This window comes from Neopelma chrysocephalum, unplaced genomic scaffold (genome assembly GCF_003984885.1).
Source record: "Neopelma chrysocephalum unplaced genomic scaffold, ASM398488v2 Primary Assembly neopelma1_329, whole genome shotgun sequence".
In the NCBI taxonomy this organism is placed as follows: domain Eukaryota; kingdom Metazoa; phylum Chordata; class Aves; order Passeriformes; family Pipridae; genus Neopelma; species Neopelma chrysocephalum.
Genome location: NW_020897992.1, coordinates 845,599 through 852,371, shown reverse-complemented (window position 1 = coordinate 852,371; position 6,773 = coordinate 845,599). Strand labels below are relative to the sequence as shown.

The 6,773-nt window shown below is 48.8% G+C and overlaps 1 long non-coding RNA gene across 3 annotated transcripts in view; it reads right to left on the bottom strand.

Annotated features, from left to right (window-relative positions):
• LOC113978456 overlaps positions 1 to 6,773 on the bottom strand; it is a 46,869-nt gene extending 40,096 nt beyond the window's left edge. For 2 of the 3 annotated variants that reach the window (XR_003537579.1, XR_003537581.1), the window contains exons 1-2: positions 6,654 to 6,773; positions 6,034 to 6,147 (exon numbers count right to left, since the gene is read on the bottom strand). This is a non-coding gene — a long non-coding RNA (uncharacterized LOC113978456). Of the gene's footprint in view, positions 1 to 6,033; positions 6,148 to 6,393; positions 6,414 to 6,653 lie in introns of those variants that run through there. The other variant, XR_003537580.1, reaches the window with a different exon arrangement.

Here is a 6,773-nt window from a genome sequence, read left to right as displayed (position 1 = left end):
CCCTGAGCCTCCTTTGCTCCAGGCTGAGCCCCCCCAGCTCCCTCAGCCCCTCCCCACCATCTCCTGGGGGGGTTCATGAATTAGGTCAAACCTTCCAAGTCTTTCTGGCTTTAGAGGAACAGAAGTCTGACGCTTCCTTAAACTGTAGCACGAGGGGAAAGGTGAATTTCTCCCCCTCCAGATTCACCCCACTGGTGTCCCTGACAGGATGGTGGCTGCTACGTGTGGAATTTTAATCCCCTCAGCCACTTCCTTACTGACAGAACCAACAGCAAAGCAACTCTGTGGCTCTGGAACCACAAAACCCCAAATGCAGAGGCATTGACATCACCTCCACATCGCTGCCTCATGCAAAGGAACTCGCCCAGGAGCACATTAATGCAGAAGCCCTGTTTGCAGGGACTCCTTGCAGGAATGGGAGCCTGTGCTCCCTCCCTTCCCCTGGAATTAGTATGCCGTGGTGAGGATCAAGGCCATTTGCACGAATATAAAATATTCAATTAAGAAGGCTCTGGAATATTTAATCATGACATTGAAATGCTAAGGAGTGCATTAACATTTATTATTCCCTATAAAGGATGGATCTCCAGTGCTCTGCCAGCCACTGTTCCATAACAGCCCTTTGGAGCTCCGTGTGGGTTTTTGGTCTCCTTCCTAAACCAATGCTAAAAGGCAGCATTAATGCAGATTAGGTTAAACCTCATAACCACTGCAGAAACACTCCAAGAGAGAATGGAATTACCAGCTCGTGGCTTAAACAACTGAGGGAAACTGGGTTTATTCCTATTTCCAATTAGCAGAGCTGAGGTGGCAGGGAATTACACAGGGAGTCTTTCCAGCAGTGGCTTAGGCCACAGTGAAGAGAAGAGACAGCAAAAACATAGGACTCTGCCCAAAGCTCTGCCCTAGTTTGCCCTTTTTGGGGTCAGGGGCTTGTTCAAACACACGAGTTTTGATACATTTGTTATTTCTGAGGTGATTTCTCTTCCAGGAATGGAGATGCTGCAATACAACCCTGCCAGGAGCAGCAACACTCAGTTTCTGTAACTCAGCCCCAATTATGAGCCACGAGACTTTTTAAACTGCTTTGTTACTCCTGCATAACTTCTTGCCAAATCCTGGGACAGGTTATGACACTGGGAAGCCACTTCACGTCCCAGGGAAACGACTCTGTGTTGTGGTTTATCCTCATCCTGAACCCAAACCACAGCCCTGCACCAGCTCCTGGGAGGAAAATGAACTGTATCCCAGCCAAACCCAGGACACTCCACACTCCCAGTGTGCTGTTTCCTAAAAACAGGAATAATAGATCTGTCTCCCAAATAAAAATCAGACATGCTGCCTTGCAATCAGTGGAGGTTACTCAAAGGGATCACTTATGAAATACACTCAAAATGTAAGAAAAGTGACAGAGACAAGTAAAAATAAATCCTTCCCAAGGAGGTAAAGGACAACAAGGATGTTGTAAAAGAATAACAATGGGGAAATTATTTTGATAGCTTGGATCTGTTATTGGGAAGGAATACAGTAACTTTTAGTATTAGAGAATGCATAAAATATCCATCCTTTGTGCTTGTGAAGATGCAGAGTGGGATCTTCATTTTTGATGGTAGCAACAAGATATTTCCCAGTCAACAATGACTGTTTAAATAAGATTATGAACCAACCCCAGCCTCAACTAATCACAGATAACTTTCAGGAAACTTTAAAGCCATTTTTGTGAGCTCCAGAACGTTTAATGTCCCAAACCAGACAGGCAACACGAGGCAGGCTGGGAGGGCTGGGGTTTGGGTGGCAGATTAATTACCAGGACGTTGCAAAACTGATTGGATTTAATAAAAACTAGACCTCGACGCCCTACAGAAACATCCTGTGCCAGAATTGTAATTAATAACCAAGCTGGAAATTCTCATTCAAGCATCTGAGGGCGTGCAGGGAAAAGTGCTCCCCGTGAGGATATGAAATTCCTCCTGCCCCTGTGCAAGCAAAGCTTCAGAGCCCAAATTCCAAGACAAACTGGTGCAGAAGCAGCAGCAGTGGCAGGGCTCAGTGCTTCCAGCTGGGACGGGTGTCACTGCCCTCCAGGGACACACCAGGGACACAAGCAGTGGGGGAAAGGGCAGGGCCAGCATGAGATCCAGGGGCAGGAATTAGCCAGGAACACACTGACACTGAAACAAGAAGGCAGCAGCCAAGCACTAGAGGAAATAGTAAGGAATGCAATCCAACAGCAACAATATGGCAACAGGAAAGATAAGAAAGTAGTTTAAAAATGAGCTTATGGCAGCAGTGGGATAGGACTGAAAGCAGGTATTCAGGAATCCTCGATGTTCCTAAGGGATACTGGTCTTCATACCAGCTGAGGAAGGGAGCAAAGCCATTCCAGGTAGGAGGTAAGGCAATTTTAGCATTGAGGTGACACTCACTGGAACAACTCCCTAAGAGCTGTGGCTGGTTTCTTAATCAGATCAAAAATCATTCATAGAATTATGGAATATCCTGAACTGGAAAGGACCCCAAGGACCATCCAGTCCAGCTCCTGGCCCTGCCCAGGACACCCCAACAATCCCCTCCTGTCCCTCAGAGCGTTGTCCAAACCCTCCTGGAGCTCTGGCAGCCTTGGGGCCGTGCCCACTGCCCTGGGGAGCCTGTTCAGTGCCAACCACCCTCTGGGGGAAGAACCTTGTCCTGAGATCCAACCTGACCCTGCCCTGGCACAGCTCCAGCTGTTCCCTGGGTCCTGTCCCTGGGAAAGGCACTTCTGTGGCCCACACGGCACCAAAATTCCGGCAGTGTGGCCAGAACGCTTCTCTCCCGTCTGGGGACCCGTGAGAGCGGGAGCAGCGGCGCTGCACCGCGTGTGTGCAGGGGGCTCAGCTTTCCAAAGGCAGGGAATGCTGGGCTCAGCTGGGCTCCACGCGGCTCGTTTTTCCCGCAGCCTCGCCCGCGTTGGGAGAGCCGCAGCTGGGGCACAGCGAAGCGCTGGAGCCGCGAGCGCCGTGGATAACGATGCTGTCACACGAGCGCTTCAGGAAGAGCCTGTGCTGGCCAGCGCCCGCTCCTGAGACCGGGAAGGGAGAAGGGAGCTCCTGCCATCTCGTGGAGACCAGCGCTCTGCTCCACATCGCACAGCCCGCACGGAACACGGGGCTCCTCCTTCCCCAGCACCCCCGGAACGCTCGTGAGCCAGCCCTTCCCACCGGGATGCAGCAGGAAACGCCCTCTCAGTGAGGAGCCCCCGGCAGCGCAGGTACCACAAGCGGCAGCAGGACAAGTGCGCGACCCGGGCACGGGGCTGAGAGTCCCGGGATGGGTTGGGTGGGAAGGGACTTAAAGCCCATCCAGTGCCACCCCTGCCATGGGCAGGGACACCTTCCACTAGCCCAGGTTGCTCCAACCTGGCCTTGGACACTTCCAGGGATCCAGGGGCTGCCACAGCTTCTCTGGGCAACCTGGGCCAGGAAGTGCCCAAAAAACCTGTGGATGTGACGCTCGAGGACACAGCTCAGTGGTGAACGTGGGGCTGGTTGCTGGCTGGACTCGATGACCTCCGAGGTTAACACAGGCCATGGCATCCCAGCTGCCAGTCCATTATTCCATAGAATATCTCTCCAGTCATGAATAAAGTTCAAGTAAAGGGCAAACCTTGCACAGCAAAACAAATTAGTTGCACAAAGACATTTGCATTCCCAGCAAAATTACTAAATAAGCAGGGGCAGGATGAATGCAAATGGATTCACTGCTGATACACTGAGAGCAAAACTCACACCCCAAGCAATAAATCCCACGTCCCCACTGCTGAAAGCACAGCCTGCAGAGCCCTCCCCCAGCCCAGGGACCTGCAGCAAATATTAAGAAATGGTATAAAAATTATTGTACCTGCTCATAAATCCAACGTTTTCCCAAACAAACAATATCCAACCTCTCAAAGGGTAACAAGGGTTGTCCTCCCAGCTATGGGAGATCCCAAAGGTACATCGGAAGTCACAGATCAAACCTCATTTAGGCATCAGCTCTTTCTGTTTGGAGAAAGTCGCCCAGCTTGTTTGGCAAAAAATGTGCATTATGACCTCTGTAACCAAAACCATCCCTCAGTCACATCAGAAAGAGTGAGACCAGAGCCCAAACTGGCATCAGCAATTTGCACCAGGGAAGGTTTAAACAGGTTTACAAAGACTATTCTGCATTTTAAAGCCAATAATAAACGAGCCTGTACAGACCTGTATATGTATAAATATATGAAATATGGTTTTCTTCCACCAACCCCAAACAAAAGAAGCATTAGGGGTGTTTTTTTCCAGCCATACAATTAATGGATTTAAGATCTCAAAAATCTGAAAGAAGGGCAAACTCCAGACATTTATTCTTATGCGCCTATACTTATTATATGTATATATAATTTATAGGATTGCTTCATGGGCAGGACCTGTCAAAAGGGCCTCCCCAAAAAAGGAAAAAAACCTTAAATATTCCATGAAAAAACATGGAAAAGCACGGACCCCTCAGCCAAACAGCATGCAAGTGCTGGTTTGGTGGGGGTTTTTTTCAGTTTTCCCACCCATTTGTAGTGACCTGACTGAGGTTACTGGGTTTTACATGCTTTACCCAGACTTTTTGGCTTGTATTTCTGCAGCTGCTGCCCAAATAACTCACACCAGCCAGGTCAGGAAACTCCAGCAGCACGGATTGTGGGGTGCATCTCCACTGGGAACTGAAGAGGGAGGAAGTGTGACAGAGGACCTTGGAAAACCCTTTGTAATGCAACCACGATCTGTCCCATTATGAATCCCATTTTTCCAGGGAGATTTTGATTGGCATCAGCAGTTTCCCCAAACAGAACCATCAGGACGCCCAGTTTCAGGTCCTTTCTGGCAATTCCTGAGATTAACATGGATACATCCCTAATAAAATACAATGGGTTTCCTTTTAAACCCACAGCACGAGGAGCTGGGAAGGCTGACAAACACTTGGAGGTGTGACCTGGAACCAAATTTGCACTTTATTGATTATCTAATTGTCTCCAGGTGCAGCTGCTCTCCCCAGAACCAGCTCTGCTGGGCACACACAGCTGCTGCTCCAGCCACACACTCAACAAAAATCACATTAATTCTTGTTTCCTCAACAGCTTTCTCTGCTTAGTCTGGATTAGCCTTTTTTCTCTATATATAATTCACCTGATCTCTTCCTTTATGGAACAACAAAACAGCAAAAAAGCTTAAAAATTATACAAGAAATGTTATTTCTGGGAAAAAAAACAACCAAACCCAACAGTTTTTCTGACAGAGAATAATTTTAGATGGGATATTGGGAAGGAATTCCTGGCTGGGAGGGTGGAGAGGCCCTGGCCCAGGTTGCCCAGAGAAGCTGTGGCTGCCCCTGGATCCCTGGAAGTGTCCAAGGCCAGGTTGGAGCAACCTGGGCTGGTGGAAGGTGTCCCTGCCCATGACAGGGGGTGGAATGAAATGAGCTTTAATGTCCCTTCCAATCCAAACCATTCTGGAATTCTATGCAGGAAGCCCCACTGGCATCAGGTAGTACAGACAAGAGGGGACTTGCTTAGTCATGCTAAAAAAATTTATAGTGAGAATTCTACAACTACCTAAATTACACCCAGAAATCTCACACACATGCTTTGTTACCAGAAAAAAAAAGAATTATCACTCCCTTGACTTTCTGTGGATCCATTTTTGCTCCTGAAAGGAAGCACTACGGTGGCTGCTGCAAATAACTGGAGCAAAACAAATTTCCTTTGCTTTTGCTGATTTAGGCAGAAGCTGAGCTGATAAGAACTCAAGAAACTATGGGAGCACTAAGTTATTGCTAGAGGTAAGGAGGAAATTACGGGTTGAATGGGGGGGGTTGTGCTTTTGAGGGAGGAATGAACCCAGTGAGGCCACGCTGGCTGTATGGAGCCAGCAGATCACAAACCACGATCAGACACGCAACAATTCATGTAAAATCTAAACACAGCCCTTTCTCTCCATTCCTGTTTTAGCTGTTCCACGTTCTCCTTCCCTTTTCCCCAGTGCTTACCTGTGATCCATAACACTGCCACCCGTGTCCCTGCGCTCTCCTCCGGGCAGGAATTCCGGGAAAGGATCCCTGTCTGCTCTAGAAAACCGGGCTGCTAATTAGCACCTGCGTCTCCTGTAAGAAGCCCAAAGCCTTGAATTATTCTAAAAAGTTGCAACAGCACCCCGAAGTACCCAACTTAACTATTTTGGGGGGGTTTCTTTGTGTTTTTTGTTTGTTTGGGTTGGGTTTTTTGTTGTTGTTTTGTTTTTGTTTTTAAAGCAGCTATTTGTTACCAACAGGCACACACCGAAGTAATTTCTCCCCCGGAGGTGAATCTCTAACCCACTTAACTGGGACTAATTCAAGTGCCAAACGCACCTGATCCCACAGCTGATCCCACTAGCACTGCTGGGTGCACCTGTGATTCCAATCCATTACGTGTTATTTATGTAGTACTAGGTATTTTTTAATGCATTATTCGAGTAACTTGCCTTGTTTCCCACTTGGAACTACGAGACCTTACTACTGGATCTTCCAGCCAGGACAGGCTCTGATTAACTCCCCTATTTAACACGCGGTTACACCGGGCTCAGCCGGGCTGCTGCTCACACGTGGCTGTTAGTTAGTTATTTATTTACCTGCGGGCGGCACACGCTGTCCGCGGGCTGGGGGCTCTCCCTGTGTGAGGGGCGTGAGCAGCCGCTGCCCCTCCCGCCTGCCCTCCGTCCTCCCTACGCGGCTGCTGCTCCAGCCCACGG